Raw genomic sequence first — 23120 nt, forward strand, 5'->3', positions numbered from 1 at the left:
CTTACAAACCTGTCTTCTAATTAGCCATAGTGATGACTTTTCTGTGTTGGTGTATTTTTTTTACACAAATTACACTCAAAGGTTTAGTTTAGTACATTGAGTCCTGAGGAAGGGTTAATTTGAGTCTTGAACTAGGGTTAATTTGAGTCCTGAGGAAGGGTTAATTTGAGTCCTGAGGAAGGGTTAATTTGAGTCCTGAGGAAGGGTTAATTTGAGTCCTGAGGAAGGGTTAATTTGAGTCCTGAGGAAGGGTTAATTTGAGTCTTGAGATAGGGTTAATTTGAGTCCTGAGTAAGGGTTAATTTGAGTCCTGAGGAAGGGTTAATTTGAGTCCTGAGGAAGGGTTTATTTGAGTCCTGAGGAAGGATTAAGTTGAGTCCTGAGGAAGGGTTAATTTGAGTCCTGAGGAAGGGTTAATTTGAGTCCTGAGGAAGGGTTAATTTGAGTCCTGAGGAAGGGTTAATTTGAGTCTTGAGGAAGGGTTAATTTGAGTCTTGAGGAAGGGTTAATTTGAGTCCTGAGGAAGGGTTAATTTGAGTCCTGAGAAGGGTAATTTGAGTCCTGAGAAGGATTAATTTGAGTCCTGAGGAGGGTTAATTTGAGTCTTGAGATAGGGTTATTTGAGTCCTGAGTAAGGGTTAATTTGAGTCCTGAGGAAGGTTTATTTGAGTCTGAGGAAGGATTAATTTGAGTCCTGAGAAGGGTTTAAGGTTAGGTCCTGAGGAAGGGTTAATTTGAGTCTTGAGGAAGGGTTAATTTGAGTCTTGAGGAAGGGTTAATTTGAGTCCTGAGGAAGGGTTAATTTGAGTCTGATCAAGGGTTAATTTGAGTCTTTATCATGGGTTAATTTGAGTGTTGAGGTAGGGTTATTTTGAGTTTTGAGCAAGGGCAGATTTGAGTCTTGTGCAAGGCAATGTTGGAATCTTGTGTAAGAGTTCCTGTGATATATATTTTAATATTTTAATTGATGCCTTAAAATTTCAGTAGGGATACTTGTTGATTTAAGTTTTAGTTCCACAATGAAAGATGATGTTAGCATGTTGGTTAAAAATGATCATTTACTAGATTTCATTGATGAATGCATGTCAATTTTGAAAAAAAATTTTTTTCGATAGTTCTTAATAAATAATAAACCCACTTTCATGCCAGGTTTTTTGTGATGTTGAGATTTGGATGATCGTCTGGATCAGAGAAGTTGTTCTGGAGTGATTTATTATTTACTGTAGTTTTAAGCAGATACAGTCCGATAGCCTGTTGATAGCTGAATACATATATCTCCGAGACCATCAGCAATGCTGGGGCTGATTATTTACACTCATGATGATACAAAAACCAATATCTGGTGTTAAAACATTCATACCAGCTACAACTACAATGGACATTTGAATTAATTTTTCAGCCTTTTCATGTGTGTAGACAGTTGATCTGTATGATACTCGAGTGATAAGCAATGATGTACAGGGATTTACTCAACAAATTACCGCATGTCTTCTGGCGATGGATGTAGCCATTAATTCTCGATCATCCTTTGTTGGTACTGCTGATTCTAATAGATTGATGTATTAGACTGGAAAAGGTATGCGATAACACGGCCAAGCAATAAGTATTTAGGATTAATATTAACCTATTCACCCCTTTCAGTTCAGAATGAACTCTTCCTGCTATAGATTTGGAAGAGTTCAAATGTGTATTTAGGGGGGATGAATTAACATTGGTTAACTAGCAGATGATAAATTATAGAAATTATTTGTGAACATGTAAGAAAATCAGGTGCTTTCAATCCCTGTTACTGTTGCTATTTATCATTGTCTGTTTAAGAAGATGAGAGTTGATCAAAATTGTCCTATATCCAGCTTTCACAAATGATATATCAAGCCAATATATAAATATAGTCAATTACTCTACAACTGTGATACGTCTTTTTGTGAAATCTTAACTAGTCTTGACATGGTAATCAAAATCAATTTACCAGCTTATTAAATAGGTAGATGTAATCTTAACACTCTCTCTATTTAGTAAATTGGATGGATTTAACTTTTGTAGATAGTAATCCATAGACTATGTGTTTACCAAGTTACCTGTAAATATCCAAAATAAAGAGAAATGACAAGTCTATGCTGTTGTGGTTATCTCCTATGATGTTAATTAAAGATAGCCACCAGCGACAACAAGGTTATATCTCTTGAAAAACCTAGCAAGGCGATGATGAATATTTAACTGTCACTGATGAAGTTCATTTTAAAGATGTCATTGAACAAAGCAGATCCAGCTACAAGTTTCAGTGGTTTTTCTCCTGGTACTCTGGCTTTCCTCCACCAACAAACCTGGCACGTCCTTAAATGACCCTGTTTATTAATTTGATGTTAAACTGATATAAATAAGAATGCATTAGGGGATCTAGAGTATCTGTCTACTGCATTATTAGTTGTCCTCTAAAGCATTCAAGGTTATAAAAACACGATAGGAAGCTCACAGGTTTGGGTTTTGACAAGATAATATTTCAGCTGGAGGATTTTCTGAGTTTAGTCTTGTAAATGTCTTCCATATTAACAACAGATCCTGAATGACGACTCCTAGTTTTAACCTTACAAGTGTTTCTATGACTTAAAATCCCTTGATGATCGTTTTCCTATCAAGCTTACTCCAGTCCTTGCCTGGGTGCGATATTTATGGGAGTATTTACGAAGTTCTTAAACAATGGATGGGACTAGAGGGTCAGTGCCTGGCTGACCTGACATGGCACTTAAAAATCATTTTTATATTCTGTCAACTCCATGACGACCAGCAATGCTCTTCAATTTTGATACCTCCATCATGAAAATGAAAAAATTTAATTTCAGATGTTCCACTCATTTCTATTGGTTGGATCTTTGAGGTTATTTTTCCATAGACTGAAAAAATTGTGCGTCAAGTATTATGCCGTACATACAGAACGTTTTTGCGGGTTATTTTAAAAGCGGCACAGTCATTGGCCAAACTGAACTATTGGATAAGATATCACTGCGCCACAACTCAATTTGTTTTATTGTAAAAGTAAGTAAAATCAAGGAAATGCATGCCTAATTAGTACCTGATTGAGTTATCTAAATTAAATTATAAGCATTATTCTCAATATATTTTAGGGTTATGAAGTCATAGACAAAAAAATGGACATTTATGCAATTGAAATTTAGGTTCAAAAGGAGGAGTGGCACTTATAGGGACATGGGCGCTTATCGGGGCAAATGTGTTCTCATCTTTATTTGGAACTTACTTTACTTTCTGCTTCACTGATGTATCAAATGGTCTCTTCTACTCCATAACGGGTTGATAATGTGGTCCTTTGTCTGATTTTACCAAGAAGAGGTACTTAGCGAACCTGGTCTCGTTGGAGCCAATGCATTATGGTCTTGGTGCCGAATTTGGCCACATTGCTGCGATTTCTCGGACTTAGCTCATAACCCTGTCACAAGATGCCCGTAAAACAACCTCCAATGCTGAAGAGTAACAATTTAATATTGACAGCGAAAGTGCCACATGGAACCCCAACTCACATACACAACATTGATATAGAATTGTAAATTCAGATATTAAAGGAATGCCAGTGAATGATTAATGTCTTCAAGAAACCGCTCATCCATTATTTCTTTCTTTCCTTCCAATTTTATATCTTTGTTACGATGATTAATGCGTTCTAAAAACCACAGGACTGTTATTTTTGTTCGTACATATCGTTGTTTATGTTAGCTTTTTAGGCCGCTGCAATACAGCTGGTTGCTGTTTGAATGTTATTATTCATAGTTGCAATGTGTTACAGATGTATTTCTATACAGGGTAATTAGTACTTAATAATACAGCATCTCTATCAGGCACAGAAATACCTTGTATATACCGTATTGGAACAAATAAGTGCCCCGGTCCCTATAACCAACCCCTTCCTCATTTTGGAATGTTCAATTTCACTTCCTCAAATTAATAATGCACACTGTAACAATGAAAACTGTATGTTTCTGTATTTGATTTCTTTGTGCATATTGATTAATGGCTTACTTTGTGCAAGAATTTTGTGAAATGTTTGCTTCTATATTACACCCCTTTATTTTTTCAATTTTTTAAGTGGCCCTGTTCTCATTCTTATGATTTTCTAAATAGGAAAAGTGTAGCGCCCGCCCCCTCCCCAACTCTCCCATCAATATACAATGTTCTAAGTGTCAGGGGCTTACCAACAGCCAGATAAATCACAATTATATTAAACTAATAATATTTTATTTATTTCTTGCTCCATTAAAATCGGATACTACAACAACCCTAGATGAGATAGGAAGCCATTGATTGATGTCAATTTTTCTACAACTCTCATTTTCTCCTCATTAAATCAATGGCCGCCTATCCCATAATCCCCTGAGAGATTAAATCAATGGCTGCCTATCCCATAATCCCCTGAGAGATTAAACCAATGGCCGCCTATCCCATAATCCCCTGAGAGATTAAATCAATGGCTGCCTATCCCATAATCACCTGAGAGATTAAATCAATGGCTGCCTATCTCATAATCCCCTGAGAGATTACGTGGAGAGGGAACGTTGGACTCCTTCACAGTTGTTCTCTGGATTACTATATCCTGTAAATCTACTTTCTTTCGTGTGTGATTTATTTTCACAAATTTCGCGGTCCAGGTAAATTTGCGACAGTTTGTCTCTGCCTATTGATATCTTCTACAATTCTTGCAGCATTATGCCTTCAAAGATATTTCCATTTAATTTTAAATCTGCGAAACTTAATCATCGCAAAACTATTTTGAAACGGAAATCGGGAAATCAAGTTGCCGCGAAAGAAAGTTCACCCAAGTTTACAGTATACAAGTATAGTAGAGGCAAGGCCTTATTTCAGATATTGAAGATATTATTTATGCTTGGTTTAATTTCAATGAAGCTTGACAAGTTATTATTATGTTGTATTACGATTAGATTAGTTTGTTGTTATAGTAATTTTATGTTTATTATATATCTAATAACCCTGGTTATACTGTACGACCATGTTACTGTGATGTCAGCCAGAAAACTTAGAGGAACCAAGTAGATACTTTTATTAAACAGAGTCTTTGAGATGTCTAAGGTTAGGTTCAACCATTTTATTTTTCATATCGTAAATATTTTTTATTAAACTCTGAAATTCAACACTGCACACTAATGTATAGTTTACTAAATTCTATATTTAAATGAAAAACCAATTTCTTTATTCCTTTGTTTGAGTCCTTCATTTACAGCATCTATGAGTGGCCTTGGCACTTTGATTATCAGAAATTACAAATTGAAAAAATAATTCTTTTGATGAAAAATTTCGGCATATGAAATTATATTGTAATATTTCTGTAATTTTTTTTTAGAGAGCAAATGGAAGATAAATAGGATTGATTCTTTTTATGAGTAACTTTCTGGGTGTTGATTGGTTTATGCCAAAAGGTCAAGGTGACAATAAGGTCAATGTGACAATTGTATCTTGATATAAGATCAGAAAAGTGGGTGGTGTATTCTAAAGGATTTTCTGGGGAATATAAAGACTTAGTGCTGATGCATTAAATCAGACAGTTTAGTGCAGGTGCTTGTTTCGGGGTCACCTGAAGAACATACTTTTATTGAGTAAAGTGCCATCGTTCGCACATCAATCCAAATGGAGACGGCACCAGTGTTCCTGGCTTTACCGAAAACACGAGATACATTTGTGCCTCGATCTGAATTACTTTTAAGAGCCTTCGATAGATAACTCAGAGTCGAGACATTGCCGTCACCACAGGTGCTCAGAGATCCAAGTTCTCATCAAAAAATAAATTTTTAGATTACAAGCTGGGGGAATGTTCATTAAAGTCTCAACTGAATCTTTAATGAGTATTTTAATAGATTGTTGTATGCACCATGCCTGCTCGATACATCTCCCACGAAACGCATCAACAAGCTCCGCCCATGTTTACTCCCAGCAAAATGTATTGGAAATTCTAAGTTGGGAATGTTTCTCCTGTTCTGATCTTATACAGCATATTGTAGATTGTATACATATCCTTTAGCTTTAGCTCCGTAGGGATAAAATCACAGGTAGCTTTCAAATTTTCCCATTGTTTATATAATTGAATAATTATATTAGTTTGTTTGCATGTTCAGTCATTTAAGGATGTGTTAGTTTAAAGGAGCAAGAAAAGAATTGGGAGTTCACAGATAAAAACGTTTGTGTGTTTGATCATTTAAGGATGTGCTAGGTTTGGGAGCTATAGGAGAATGAGAGTACACAGATAAAAACCACCAACCTGTAGTCAGTATCTGGATGGTAACTGCTTTACTTGTGTTTCAAATTCGTGACACAGAAGTTCAGGGATTTTTGTAATATTTTTGTACCACTCAGCCACTGTAGCTGAATCGAGTTCACTGACTTTTAGTTAACAAAATTAGCCCCAAAATACTGCATTGTCTCAAGCCTTAGGTGTGAACATTTTGTCTAGGTTTTCCCAGAGGGTTTCATATTGTCCACTCCACTCTCTGTATATATCGTCTGTCAACAGGAAACAAAATGGTGTCAAAACGTTGACTCGACTATTGGAAGCAATTTGTCCTGGAAATGGTCAGTTATCAATACGTTGTGATGAATTTCTGATGAGCCTTTTGCTTGGTAATGGAATGTGTCGGTCAGAACTTGAGCCTGAGGTGACGATGACAATTCTAATTCACACATCCATGCACCAATACACTGGTTATTGAGACTAGTACAGTTTCCTATGTCTGCTACATCACCCACTGCCATAGATCTGGTACAAATCAACCATAGTTTCCCAAAAAGCTATAGTCTCTGGATGTTCAGCAAACTTGAAGAGGACTAACTTTGTTTTATATAAAATAAAATTTTGAATATTAAGAAACCTTTTAATGAACCATCTTTGGATATTCAGGAAATAACAGACTTGAAGAGGGCTTTTTGGTATTTAAAGAAAATCTTTAATATCAAAATCTTATAAAAAACATGGCTTCATGTTTGTAATGGTTCATTAACTGGTATTGCATTGGATTAAAGATAATATCTTTGTCAAAGTTTGGAGTCTTTGAATAAATTGTATATACATATGTTAGATGTGAGACATTTATTTATTGTTCATTCAAGAGACCCGTTATAAATTGGATAATCAAATAATTGAAAATCACGGGCTATTTGATACCTAATGTGCCATGTCAATATCTATTCTTTCTCCCTCCAAGATTTGGTTTATTTCGCTCCAACCACTGGACTCTCATCCACACTGTAATTTTCCTTCACTGTACATCACAACTACAAACTACGAAATATTAAAAATACTATCTTCGAAAACAATTTCCTAGAGGAAAATAAAAAAGCAACAACTCTGAATCATCAAGCAGCAAAGTACTGCAGGATTTGGATTAGCAAACAGACGTAGATGAACATGGAATCTTCATGGAACAACGAATGACTGTTGGATTATTGGGCTAACCCGACTGTTTGTTCTTTAGTTTGCTCGGTTGCCATGGTTACCAGTATTTATTGGGGATAATTTTTGTGACAGCCTTTCTCCTTAAGATACTACCGCTGAAGGCTAGGCTGTCATTTGGTATGAGCTCAGCTTTCTATGGCATTCACCTACAATAAGACAGGATTGTAGGGGGGCCTCCAAACATTATGATGCTCTAGAATCGGTGTCAATAAAATGTGGTAAAGAGATGACGTTTCTGTCGAAGATAAACAGGGGCTTAAGTGGTGCAGGCATGAGAGAGATAGCTGTGTGGGTCTAATTTTCGAAATGAAGGATTAGAGACACTGCAGGGGAGAATTCCGTTAATTAAGATTTCAATCTGAATTAGAACCCTTAATTTGAAATATTTCCTTGGATGCAATAAAAATACACATTCTAAGGCAGATACTGCTGACTTTGATAATTTTGTAGTGAAAGATAAACTTTGGAAATTAAGAAAAAGTATTTACATTTGGACTACAATCTGTCTTTGAAACTTTACCATCTTCAGTTGGCAGTCATAGGAGCATGTCTTAGAATGAAAAGAATTTTAAATTCTTTTTGGGTTTGATTTTAATATAATATGAACAGCACACTCAATTTTGATGGGATAAAATCGCGATGACATTTCTGCAAATAGAATTTTCGAATGGAACAATTTTTGTTTTGATTGAATAACAGCAGACATGTAACTATTGTCTCATAATGTTAGAAACCAAACAAAAATATAACACAAAATGCTGAGCTTTAGATATGAAAACACTGTGAGGTTTGCAAATAACATAGATGTCTTGACAAGAAGATCCGAGATTGTTCTCTAGGGGAGCCAGATGATGGCGTGATTACCATTGTGATGGCGAACCCGTGATGGATGGGCCGTGAGATAAGTGGTTGTTGCTGTGGCTCCCCTGTAATGGGCAGTGGGTTCAGGCAGAGCGTGGCCGCGCTAATGGAAGGCCAACCAGAGTGATGGGTCACCTGGGAACAGGACAAAGACCAGGTACTGTTAATCTATTGGATCACCATCCTATTACTGCTGATGTTGTAACGTGTTAGTGGGACTTCATTCTGTTGCTACAGAAGATTATAGGTGTGTTAAATAAAAGGACCAACTTGTATCCTGTCAAGGATTGTAGGTGTTGTTTAGGGAAGCCAGACGGCAGGATCATGAAACAGACTTAAATTTTTTCCCAGCCAATCAAAAATGACATACCTGGTAACGTTTTGTAACCTCATCTGTGATTGGCTAAGTCTAAACTAAAGACTATTTAAAACCGGGCCAGATACTTAAATATATGTCCCTTTCAAGCACCCCTTTTTCTGGCAAACTTTAGTTTAATATTTTGTTGAGACAATACCAGAGCCTTTTATACCTGCTGAATGAATAACAGTGTTTGTCATCAGTACAATGTGGTGTAGGAGGGTAGACCACATCTAAGTACAGATCACCAGGGGTGATGACATTGTTGCTGAAAAAAAACTATATTTCCTTAGTCCAGGTCCTGAGGAGTGATGAGATTGTTGATCCTTGCTCTCCAAACCACTATTTCCTTTGTACAGAGTGAGTATTGCTCACATAGTATATTGACTAGTGATTGATCCTTTGCTCTCACCAAAACACTATTTCCTTTGTACAGATCCCCAGGAGTGATGGTATTGTTGCTCACCAAAACAATATTTCCTCAGTACAGGTCCCCTGGGGTGACAAGGTAGATTTGGATGATATTGTTGCTCACCAAAGCTACATTTTCTCAGTACAGGTCCCCATGGGTGACCAGGTAGAATTGGATGATATTGTTGCTCACCAAAGCTATATTTCCTCAGTACAGGTCCCCTGGGGTGACCAGGTAGATTTGGATGATATTGTTGCTCACCAAAGCTATATTTCCTCAGTACAGGTCCCCATGGGTGACCAGGTAGAATTGGATGATATTGTTGCTCACCAAAGCTATATTTCCTCAGTACAGGTCCCCAGGGGTGACCAGGTAGAATTGGATGATATTGTTGCTCAACAAAGCTATATTTCCTCAGTACAGGTCCCCAGGGGTGACCAGGTAGATTTGTGTATTTTTTCATTAGTGTTATTTCGGTGGAGTGATGACGTTGTTACACCAATATCCCTTCTCCGTGGATGGAGTGATCAGTCTCTCCACCTCAGGATACAACCGAATCAGAAATAATCGAAAGCTTTATTCATTTATAAGGGGTGCAGGGATTTTCTCTTATATTAGTCTGGGCCGGAAATCATACCTTAATCACTGATGATTTACACCCAGTAAGTTGGTCAGCCTGGTCGTAAAGGTCACAGAGGTCACTCACCAAGGTCATCAGAGGCCAGGCGAGGTCAGGGTAATGGCACATCACATTCAATACCTCAGTCCTAATCTGTCTGGCGGGGAATGAATCCAACACGATTTCAAATTACTTTTAAGGTGACATTTTCAATGACAATAATCCTTCCAGACGGAAAAGAGGACATTTTCAAAAATTTGCAGAACATGATTGTGCTGGCTCCATAACTATCTTGGGTTTTATTGGCCTAATTGGTTGAGATAAGAAATGTGGGTTCTATTCCCAGTGTGTTTTCAATCAGAGCTCAAACCAAGGAAGAGATTAAGAAATTTTACCTATTTATCAGCAAGTGTATTGAAAAATCTGTCTTCTTCGAAAAATGAAATTCATATGAAATTAGTTTCCATAGCTGCTTAATGAAACAAAAGCATGACTTCTGAATTTCTATATATCAGTCATACTATTGGTATTTTTTGAAGTATTTTGAACTGGAGTGGGGGGGGGGGACATATAGTATTACCCTAGCTTATCCGTCTTGTCCTGCACCCTGTATCATTCTGCACCCTCCTCCATTCCTGTAATACCCTCGTCCAATCCTTCTGGTCCCGCTACCATTCTGTGATGTCCCCTCATGTCGTATCCCACAACGTCCCATCCTACCTTGCTGTGATAGAGAACGTAAGAGGATCTTTAAGTCTTTATCAGACATTGCGTGTTTTATATAAGAATCAATCACTCCATATAAGGTCCAGAAATTGGCATGAAATTCGGGTCTAATTTCATTAGTACCGCCATGTTGTGGTCACATATCAAACGCAGCACTTTCTCACTGTCAGACTTTCTCGAATTTAAGCTGTATTTGATTTCATGGAAAAGCAATGAATATTTATCAATTGGAACAAAATTAATTACTTTTGGAGATATTGATTAGCCTAGTCTTAACCTAATGCTTTCGTTGTGTATAGAACATTGTCCCATTTGATGTTTGGGTATGAAGGAGTATCTAGAGCGTACCTACCTCACACAATAGATTATGTAGTGATCTTCTGCTCCTATATAAGGATATATGATACTAGATTTTGGTTAATTAATCAATGGAAAACAATGACAAGTGGAACAGCATGTACTTTCGGTATCTATTAATTATTTCGCTGACATAAAGAGCTAAAGTCCTATGAACCTACTAAAATATATCTTAAGCAGATTAATGTATCTGATGCTGTTGTTAATTTAATTAATATTTTTTATTTAATCATTATTGTTGTCTTAACAAGGTTAATCTTCTTTGATTGTCTGTTGGAAATGTTGCATGTATATAATAAAATGCGTGTGGATGTTATTGTCTTGAGTTGTTCTTGGTTTGTCAAGTAGCCAAGAAAATTAACTTATCTTATTGTATTCAGTCCTAAAGAAAAATTGGAATTATGATATGATCTCTAAAATTTCATAGTATAAGTAATGATTGTAAAGTTTTTGTTGGCAGTTCAGTTGCTTTTGAAACTGGTTGTTTCTATTGTATCACTTCAAGATCCTGCAAGTCCTGATTGCTTCCATAGTAATGCTTCAATGCTTCAATTTCCTGCAAATCCTAGTTGTTTCCAAATGGTAACACTTTGAGATCCTGTCAGCAGTGGATGTTTCCATGGTAACACCTTCAATGGCTTTCAAAACTTTTGGTTTCTATGGTAACACCTTCTTGTTCTTTCAATTCTTATTATTTCCAAAGTTATATACTTAATTCTTGCCATCCGCCCTGCCTCGATTCTAAAACATACAAATTTTCTAGATCCGATATTCAAGATGCCCATGAAGGCCTCTGATTGGTGCATTTAAAATCACATGGTGGTGACAAGCTTGTGACATTTATATCTTGTGTTGTAGGCTTTTTTTTTGTTTTAAATTCAATCATTATTTCTTGAGTTAGATAATGTTTTGATGATTATAAATAACTCCGGTAGGAAATTTCAAGGGCTTCTACATCTCGTTCTGGTGGAATTACTGTATACACTTCCTGATGTCACAGCTACTCTCATAACTCTAGAGTTATCTCCCCTGATGATAAATGCCCTATGAAGACTTTCTCTGTGTTGTAGATCAATTCCAGACCGTAACAGCCTTCCAACATACAGAATCTATTGTCACAGAAATGGATGTTCCTGGAAATCTCATTTAAATTCCCTCAATGACTATTATTCTTTTGAATTAAACAAAGACAGAAATTGATTGAAGCCTAGTTAGGCAGAGCTAATGATAAAGGAATGGATCAAGAGAAACATTTATGCTACATTAGGACCAAGATGATAAACTTTGAGGGCTTTAAGTAATGACAAATTATCTGTAGAATATTGGATGAATAATTATCAAAGAACTATCATTATTATAGGCTCTCATACTTACTAAGATGACACCAGGCTAAAGGCCGATTCCTGTCGGACATAAAACGAATCCTTCCACAAAAGAATTATAGTCAGACTGAAGAATCCATCACCAGTTTATTTCTGTTTTATGTGGAGAAGCATAAGGATTGGTCATTTTGTCTGGGCTTCAGCTGGTGTATTGTCAGGATTCAGATATGTGGGCCGTAAGGAAATCCTAGCTCTTCTTACACATTTATTTATTCATACCTATATACAATATTCACGGTCAAGTTCATTTCTGCAAAATCAAATACCCATAAATGAATGGAACGAATGACAAGTAAAATAAACTGTGCATCTTATTACAGTTGGAAATTACAAATCGGCGAACATTTCTCCCCAAGAATAGGTACCAAGGTGGAAATCATGAAAATTTCTTCCTACAAATGAAAGTATATACCATTACCATCTAAAGGCCATACCCTGATTTCTCAAAACAGAAAGAAAACAACCGACTTAAGTCAAATTGCTCCTTACTTGAATTTGTTTTAAAATATTCAGAGCTATGTATTGCTTCATACTGACAGATATAGAATAGCACTGACTTAATTCTCCCGTACTGTACCCTTATATTGTCCATGGCTTTAATCATGCTTATTATAACTGTGTACTGTACAACTGTCTGGTGGGATTTTGGAGTCACAATGAAATGAGTCTAATATGTGCATCAACAATGGATTTGTGTTCAAAATTGCAAGTTCTGATGCACCACCATAGATTATGCTTATGCAAAAAAATGTTTGTGATTATACTTGTATGTACGACAGGTAGATGACTGTTTTACATTAATAACACGACAGCAGATTATTTGTATGATTTAATATCATTTTGTTTCCCTGTAGAAACTTCGATCATAACAAAACACACAGACTTGGAGAAATCTTATCCACTTACTGCTGTTAAAGTTTGGACCTTGCCCAGATGGGAGTCGGTACAGACCAAAGAAGCAGACGACACACCATGTCGTGTCTGCAGGTGCTGAAATGATTACATTACTTTATCAATAAGCTGCTCTATACATCAGATAGATTTCCCTTTTAGTCGTTCACAAGTCGCGCCCACTACAAAAGATGTCGGACGCTACACATGTTACTCTTGTATCATCTATATTTCAGATGTGGATCTTTTTGAACCCTTAGGGATATAGGGTTTTGGTACCTCTTGATTGCCATAGATCTGCAAGACGTAATTAAAATTTGAACTATCATTAATAAATAATGTCTTTATTATCTTTGGAATACAAATGTTACCAACAACAAAATTTAAGTAACGGTTTAAACTCAGCTTCAGGTGTTAAATTCATTGCGATATATTTTGTATCGCACAGTCTCCCTGCTCGGGGGAAAAAAGATTGACGTGCAGCATCCCATTGAGTTATAAAAGTCATTCCTGATAAATCAATCACATCATGTGATCCCAATGCCAAAGGTCGCATAGGTCACTCACCAAGACTGATCAAAGGGAGATAACTCTAATTTACCTTATTAACCATGAAGTTTGATGTTTTATAACACCGACGATTCCCTGGTTGACTAGGCTCCAAAGAAAGCGATACCTTACATATGGCCTTTGTAGCACATGACGCGTAACTCAAAATGACATAATTTGAAATAAATCTCAGATTTGAATATCGAATAATCACCGATAGCGTAATGGGATTGGCCTAGGGTATGATATACAGCGCCGAGCTTTTCAATCGAGGGGGAGAAACGCAGAGACAGAGAAAGAAAAAAAAAGTGTTGGATTGCGGAGATGTTAGTCTGGCTTGAGAGAATTGTGATAGGTTTATGTGCTGTTCAATAGTAGTGTAATTGACATCTCCCCGGCCCAATATCCTGTCGAATGTACACACAGTCCACTGGGGAGTCCTAGTATAGCCATCCTGATGGAATTTTCGTATAATTCTACAACACCAGGAAATCTTATCACATCCAATCCCCACAGAATTTATAAAGAGTGCTGCATATTTTACTGCATCTCACAACCATGTGTATGTATATGTGATAGATATTGGCAATTGGATACGATAAAAATGCTATTTAGGAAATAATTTATTATAGATGATGGAATATTAAGATGACTGTTAAGATAAAGTGCCAGTTATGCATTAAAGATAATGGAAAATTAGGATGGTTTAGGATAGAACTTTTTTAGCTTGTATATCTCTCATAATGTGTAAATTATTTTATTTCTTTTTAAAGATCTACTTAGATTTTTTCTGTACTTGTTTTGTAATTACAAAGATATCTTTACTTATGTAACATCTTTTTATATTTTCAGTTAGTGTCTTATAAAGTCAGCTGAGTTTCCAGGTGTTTTACACTTGAAAAATAATTCCTTAATTCACCCCTCAAGACACATTTAAACTCTTCCAGTTCAAATGCTATGATAGTTCATTATGAATTTCAGGGGGTGCAGAATGAGAATGAGTACCAATTCCATAGGTAAACATTACAAAATATTTGTCCCATATCTTCTGTCTTACTTTTCTTAGAAAAGTTTAACTTAAGAATTTTGTGGAAAGTTAAGAATATATTGATGAAACTTGACCTTGTATCCTGAATCATTTTAATGTTTGGTCGTTATCTATAGGTGTGAGTTCTTTAGAAACAATTAAGAACCAACATAAAAACTATTGTCTATATTTGGTCTAGAAGTTCGGTTTAATTGTCCCTAAATTCAGTATAACTAATTAGTTTATCTTAAAAGGTGGAGAAAGGTGGTCAAACAGACGTAAGACATCTCAGTTTAATGAACACGGCTGTAAAACTCTGCCCGATGTGTTTGTGTGTAAAGTACAATGGCATTGTTACAAGTCAAAATAGGTAGGAAGGGAGGTAATCCAATTTCACTTAAGGTACTAACTGTCACTTTAACAGTCATAGCAAGTGTTTAAGAACCCTGTTGCTGGTGAGAGATGTGCTTTTTATTTCCAAAAACAGTAATCCGATATTTCTGTGGAGTGGACTGGGGGGAAAAAATGAACTTTAGATAGATTCCCATATATTTGTCCTTAATTGTCATATTCTGCAAAGTGTAGCTTTCAGGTAAGACCAAATTGCCCAAGTGATTCCATGTTCAAGTGATTTAAGGATTTCTTTCAACCTCAATTTGATTTCTAACACATTCTTAACACAATAACTACAATAAAATTAATTAATAAGTAATTACTTATGCTTCATTAAGTTTCTTTGCAAAGTTTGTATTATTGAAAAATTCATAATTTACACGACACAGGAAAGATACAAAAAAGAACTTGAAAATGTTCGGAGAATGCAACATTGAGCAAAAATATGCATGAACCTTTCTTTATAATTAAAAAGACAAAGTTTATTTAAGATTAACTTGAATAGATTTTTTATGTTATGGAGATATAACACAAAAATCTGAGTGTACTCTAAATAATGATGAGAGAGTACACTCAGATTTTTGTGTTATATTTCCATAACATAAAAAATATATTCAAATTAATCCTTATAATTCAATTTACTAAAGATAATCTCTTCAATATTCAAAATTCATTATGGGACTCTTTTGTCTATGAAATCATTACGCCGTCATCTCAGCCAATCAGGAGCAACGTTATAAACAGCGACGCCATTTTTTCCTTTATGGGCTGATAAAGTAAATTTTTAAGCCAATGAAAATGCTCGTAACAAGCAAAATTGAATTATTAATCAAGACACAAATACAAGATAAATTGTCCAGAATAAAATTCCCAAACTCAAACAACATCAAGAGGATAAGTTTAAGTAACTAAGAGAAACTTACATATGGACTGGCAAGTGGACAGGGATTTCTCAACCCAAGTGAAAGATTTTGGCCGGTCAACCCGAGCATTGAAGACCAAAATTTTTCAAGAGGGTTAAGAAAAATACAGTTGTTAAGAATTATGTTCATAGCGTCATTATCACAGTGACATCGCCATGCATCAAAATTAATGACAACGCCCACAACAGTCTCGGTATATGTTGATATGTCATGTTATTGTCAAGCCTGTGTGAACTGTCTACCCCAGTAGTAAAAGTTGTCTTTTTACAAGCAACAACAGGATATCCCTGTGAAGTATTGGAGAAAAAATGGATGAATGAGTTTAAACTTGTTTTTCCAAGTATAAAAGGGACTGGAATTTAGAGGTATACAATATTTTGCGTCTTTATTTTCAACAAATGCGCTAATACATAAATTCCCAATCAAGGAAAGTTGTGCATTTCTATATACCATTTTACAATTATTCGCTAAAATTTGAATTTGCCTTCAACCTCTCTTGTGAAATTAGGTGAAAATTTGAATCACGTCAAAAAATTGTAATTACAGTATAGAACTTATGTAGATAAGGGAGTGAGTGGTAAATACAGAGACCTTGGATGGTATAAGTTCTACTGGTGCTGACATCTTTAGCAGGCCCTGGAGAAACGCTCCTCAAACGTTACTGCTATACCAGTACCGATAAACCTTTCTGTGACGGAACTCTTGCGTCTGGTGGAGTAGGATAATACACCAGGTTATAATAGTGAAGATGATAAAAGGCCTTATTTCATGTGACACTTGAAACTTTGTGTTTGGATTACCGGTGATAATGGCTGCTCTAGTATCTTACCCGCGCTAGCTTGGGCTTCTTTACATTCTCACCTACAACTGTTTTATTATCCAATGATTGCCATTGCTCTAAACTTAATTAGCACAATTGTCAATTAACCCACTTTATTAATACCTCACAACCTATCAGTAGTGCAGTAATTTAGTTTATCTATGGAGTTTTGGAGGTATGATCTGTGAAGTTCATTCTGACTTTGCATCCCATGTCCATGATAATAAGCCAAGCTTTGCCCGAGGTAACCATTGACTTTTATACACTTTGTCCATGGTAACCATTGACCTTTGTACACTTTGTCCATGGTAACCATTGACTTTTATACACTTTGCCCATGGTAACCCAATGAAATTTGTACCCTTTGCCCATGGTAACTATTTACCTTTGTACCCTATATCCATGGTAACCATTGACCTTTGTACCCTTTGTCCATGGTAACCCATTTTTTTTTGTGCCCTTTACCCATGGTAACCATTGACCTTTGTACCCTTTGTCCATGGTAACCATTGACCTTTGTACCCTTTGTCCATGGTAACCATTGACCTTTGTACCCTTTGTCCATGGTAACCATTGACCTTTGTACCCTTTGTCCATGGTAACCATTGTTTTTTTGTGCCCTTTACCATGGTAACCATTGACCATGGTAACCATTGACCTTTTATACCCTATGTCCATGGTAACCATTGACTTTTATACACTTTGCCCATGGTAACCCAATGACATTTGTACCCTTTGCCCATGGTAATCATTGACCTTTGTACACTTTGTCCATGGTAACCATTGACCTTTGTACACTTTGTCTATGGTAACCATTGATCTTTTTACCCTTTGTCCATGGTAACCATTGACCTTTGTACCCTTTGTCCATGGTAACCCATTGTTTTTTGTGCCCTTTACCCATGGTAACCATTGACCTTTGTACCCTTTGTCCATGGTAACCATTGACCTTTGTACACTTTGTCCATGGTAACCCATTGTTTTTTTGTGCCCTTTACCCATGGTAACTATTGACCTTGGTACCCTATGTCCATGGTAACCATTGTCCTGTGTACACTTTGTCCATGGCAACCACTGACCTGTGTACACTTTGTCCATGGTAGCCATTGACCTTTTTACACCTTGCCCATGATAACCATTAAAGATTTAAACCAAGGAACTTGTATTTTACCAGAACATTAATCGTTTTAAATTGAGATGTATGACCTAAACCATCTAAATGTGCCTTTTTAAGGACACTCAGATTTCTCGCAAAAAGTAGTTTCTTCTTTGATGCATTTTAACTTGATTTAATGGAACTCTTAACTAATCCTGAGACCTTTGATTCTAATGATAAATTATTCATGGAAAAAAGAAAGAATAAAAGATGGTTACAATTTCTAATGAATTTAGATTATAACGAAATAGTTTAACACTTGACAACCTGTAAAAACCTTGTTTAAAAATTTGCTGATAAAAATCTGTTGATTTGTGATTTGTAGCCAGGTACGAATGGTTTATGTGTCCCTTCTTGTTGTTTTAAGTTGTCGCTTGGATTCGTTATAACTGTTTTAAATCACTTTGGATTCCCTTTGGGATAAGACATATCACATATTGAAATAAAATGGTATTAATTAAGAAAAGAAGGTAGCAATCAAGTGCTAGAATCCTTGACTTGATAAATGGAGACAAATAATGGGGCTTGACACTTTAATGTTATTAGGCTTGGGGCAAGCATCTTTAAGATTTGTTAGCTTGGAAATGTGCTATCAAAGACTTCAGCAATCAAGATATAATTCTGTCTGATTGTAACTGTACATATCATAAAGACTTGAAGGGTTTGGACAGCAAATTTTCATGAGAAAGAGTCCATTTACATTTTCACAATATTTTTGTCAGAACCTGAATTGAGATCTTCTAAAATTAAATTTGACAGAACAGCTAATGTCAAAAAGAAAATACCTAAAGGTGATTAAGCCATATGATAAAGCTACAGAAACGGACACTTGTGACTGATGCTTAGGTGCTGCTGTTGCCATTGTATGTAGCATGATGAAGATCAATGGACAAGGCATATACTATATCATTCAGAAAAAGCGACAAAGTCAACCTGCATGTTTTACCAGTCATTTGGTGCAAAATTGCAAATACATTTTACGATTTCCCCCTAGGGAGCCCCAAACAGTGGCTGACTGAGATTGAACATCTCACTTCTCACTTCTGTATATTGATTGCATGTGATGGGTCTCTGGGGTCGCCAAGGGTAATGATTAGGATAGATAGTTTATGATGTTAGGAGCGGAACGAGAGCCTCCCTTTTCACCATTTTCTCTAGTTATAACTCTCTTGGGCCAAAGTAAGTTAGCCGAGTGTCAATCTTATCCCTGTGATTTACATAGATAGGAAGCGAGTCTTTTGATTGCAGGTATAGAAAAAGGAACAAAACACAATAAGTATATATTACTAGTGTTGTAAGTAAGGTCAGCCATTTTAAGACTTGGTGTTAATTTTCTTGGTATTTCACACAGACACGGCTAATTTCCTGGTATTTTACTTAAGGCCATCTATCTTGGCTGTCATTTCGTCATTTAACATGTCACAAGGGAGGTAACTGTCAATTCTGTGGCTAGTTCCACAAAGGGCTGCCGCTAACAGTCAAGGGAAGTAACTGTTAATGTCTTGTCTAAAATATGGACTGAGGGAGAACTAAAGAAGAAAATTGAATTGTCATTCTAATTTCACTTGATGATGGAACTGATCTCCATTTACATGCTTGGATAGTAAAAGTTTTAAAGCTTTGACATGCGATGTAACATACAAATTTTCCAGGTTTAAATTGTCATTGATGTTTTAAAGTGCTCAATGAAAATTGATGATGGATTTGACATAAGGTCAGGAAAACAGAATGACATTATGACTGAAGTTTGAATGTAAATCAAGGGTAAGTTTAATCTGTAAACATATGCATGAAATGCTTACCTGATAGTCTGGTTTATTACGCTGAACGTCCTTTCAAAAGCTAGGGTCAGTTAAGGACGACCTCCCCTGTATGTAATCTGCTGTTTGTGTGAATATAACCCGTATGTTTTGGGAGGCTGCAGAATGGGACAACATATCACTGAAAAATCACCATTTTCTCTCATACATGTCCAGTATGGGCACTAGTTAGGCTATTAAACAAAATGGCAGACAAGCAGTTATGTTAAACTGTTGCCAATGATATCAGCATTCATGTATAGAATATCTTATAATTGCTATAAAATATTTTAAGAGAGAAAAAAATGGAAATTCTGGTCAACATTCCAACATTCTTTTGACTGCTATATAAGTTTGTTCAAGATCAGTTTGGAATATGATGTTTAATGTTCAATAATGTAATCAATATTTTAAAGTGTTAATTTTCAATATTGGTTTTTTAGTTTTCATATTAACATGTAAGATTAGGAGAAAGTTATCTTAAACACCATGAAAGTAACATTTTTCACAAAAAATTCTTTTGGTGAATTTCAACAAGAAATCTCAACAACCTTTTAAAGTACTAAATGTGTGAAAAATGAATAAAGACATTTCCATTGTTGGTATGCTTTGTTAGATTTTCATTGATCTTTATGATTGTGACTTTTAAACATTCATCTGTATATAAAACACAACTTTAAGCTAGGTTTCAAACTTTTTGTAAAGGATAAATTTGAACTTTTATGAAGACGTTGAGATAAATTGAAATTGCACACTGGGAAGTGTTTCTAATGGGAAGACTTTGGATAAGGATGGGAGTATCTGGTTCTAGACAAACTCCTCTCATAGCCAGCTTATTACAGGCAGTTCTGCCTCATAATGAATTTCGTGGTACAGGGAAAAGTACAAGTTTGTTGCAGTTATGACCTCCCAAAGACAGACCCTGATGTTTAGATAAGGAAAAAAACAATGTCGCATCAAAGATTCATGAAGCCGGAAAAATTTTGCTGAGAAGATCGTAAACATCATATCGAATAAAGTAGAGCATGCACATGGGACAAGCCCAGTTTTGTGGAAAGGGTCGCAAAATGGCTATGTTATTATGAATATTTCCATTTTGAAATTAAAAAAGAGTAATTACAATTTTGTTAATATTCATAAAATTGAAATTATACATAATGTCCTATACTAGATTTAATGATTTTGAAAATTTTATGTTAGATAAAATGTTCAAACATTTGTGATCGGTATTAGATTAACATATAATAGTGCCCAGATCCTTTCAATGGGAGGCTAGGAAATTGTACCTTCGTACTTTTACGGGTATTCTGGGAATTATTTATTTGCAGGATTTATCAGCGGAATGTCCCTGATTTCATTTGCCTTAATTTGAATGTGTTCTACGAGGGTAATACAATTAAAACGGTCGATAGCAATGTATCATGTAGACAAAGTAAGAAGATAAGCCGGAACACTTCATAGAACCATGGTGCCATGAAAAACAAAAATTGCCAAATTCGGCTCCTCCCCTAGATAATGAATGATCGGCACGAAAAATTTCGGCAAAACATAACGACGACAGTTAGAAAATCCCATCCCAACATGCACTTTAACGAACCAAGATGATTATAAGTCATTAGGGACTCGTGATTTGGTTGCTTTCAAAAAACAAAGTAAAAAAAAAAAGGAGCATGATTGAAACTAATTCTTTCGGTAATCGTCTTCCTTTAAGTATTGGAAACCTTCAACTAACAGATACAGTGCTATCTGTGGTACCTGTTAAACTTCTCTATATTGCAGGAGCTTCTGGTTGGTTTTCAACTAGACATTTTGTTAACACCAATTGTACCTTTTTATTATTTAAATGATGTCAGTTCAGTGGGTGTTACAATGAGCCATATATGATGGAGCAGTTTGTAATTGGTTTATTTCTGGAATGACATAATTTTGTGTAAGCATTTCGGCTTTATTTCTGAATGGAAGCTGAAAATGAAGCCAGTTCAATAGATTTTACGAAAAAGCCATATGTTTGAGTAATATGTAATTAGTTAATTTTAGAATGACTAAATTTTGTTTAAGCATTTGGCTTTATTTCTGAATGAAAGCTATTGTTACAGTGAATGACTTGAGTTAGATGCTAATAAGAGGGACGTTTCTTATGTATCAGTTGGAGGATTTTTTTCTGCTTCCTAAAAGATCTTAATGTGAAATGTCATGCTGCCACAAGCAGCCAACAGGCTGAGGCAAATTAGATTTTTGGTGAGCTATAATTTTATCAAAAGTTTCAGCAAGGCGCATCTCTGGGACCAGTTAATGGTCACCAAAGTCGAGATTTCTACATTAAATTGGAAAAGGAATGAGTAGGTCTATACAGTGTTCCCTATTACATGGTTAAGCCCCGCGGGGAGAGATCTAGTCGCTCGCGAATATTCCTCAATGTCAATAATCCGTAATTAACAAATTCACGGCCTCAAAATTTGTCAACTCTTTGGTGCTATATTGGACCAATCATTTTCTTCCATGTTCTAAAGGAGAATTTAAGTACATTTGCAACCATAAAAAATGGAGGGTGAGATGAATCGCATGGTCGTGGGAGACCATGCCGTACCTTGCCTTAACGCTATTGATCCTGTCACTCTCCCAACCGTTGACAGCATATATTAAGGTATTCCTGCTACCGTCTTTGTAGATTGGCGAAGTATAAATGCAGCAGAAGCCACAACGGACGGACAAACAAACAAGCGGTTGCCGTAGTAACCCAAACGATACATCTGAGAGACCCGGAGAAAATCGTGGAAAGTGACCAACCAGGAGTTTGTATTAGGTAAGTTTTGTGTCATGTTGTTTAATGGTGCTGAAATTTACAGCATCAATTAAGTATTTATGTTAATGATGCTAATAGTTACTCCATATAGGACGAGTGTCTACACTAATGTTACTGTGAATTTATGATCAAAGCGGCAAATTAAATAGATGTGCTTTAATTCTCAACAAATTAATTTACTTGTGAAGGTGTTGGCAAAATGTTGGAATATATGTTCTTATTTTAGTTCATACAAAAATTATGCAACTTGTTTGTGAAGAATTTTAAAACACTTTTAAAAATCTATTTTATTCCTACAATGATTTATTAAATCTGGCAAAATTTTGAAATATTACCCTTGTAGAGACTGTCAAAAGAGTTTAAGAATATTGGATGAGTTACATATTATCAGCCTTTTTGTGAGTGACATCTCTTTCACACTTATCTATAAAGGCCACCTAAGTGACAAGAAAAAGGTCTTTATACACAGGTGGTCCTTAATGACTGGGCAAATTAAGTTGAAATGAATCACAAGAAAATGACCCCATTAAACAGGTTGTTGTATTCAAGAGGTGGCCTTTAAAGGCAGATTTCATA

The 23120-nt window shown here is 35.8% G+C and overlaps 1 protein-coding gene across 1 annotated transcript in view; it reads left to right on the forward strand.

The window, feature by feature from the left end:
• LOC138321833 (poly(rC)-binding protein 3-like) overlaps nt 1-23120 on the forward strand; it is a 223302-nt gene that overhangs the window by 86195 nt on the left and 113987 nt on the right. The window contains exon 4 of the mRNA XM_069265822.1: nt 22410-22544. The gene's annotated coding sequence lies outside the window, so the exon portion shown is untranslated. The remainder of the gene's footprint in view (nt 1-22409; nt 22545-23120) is intronic.

The sequence above is a fragment of the Argopecten irradians genome, chromosome 4, assembly GCF_041381155.1.
Source record: "Argopecten irradians isolate NY chromosome 4, Ai_NY, whole genome shotgun sequence".
Lineage (NCBI taxonomy): Eukaryota > Metazoa > Mollusca > Bivalvia > Pectinida > Pectinidae > Argopecten > Argopecten irradians.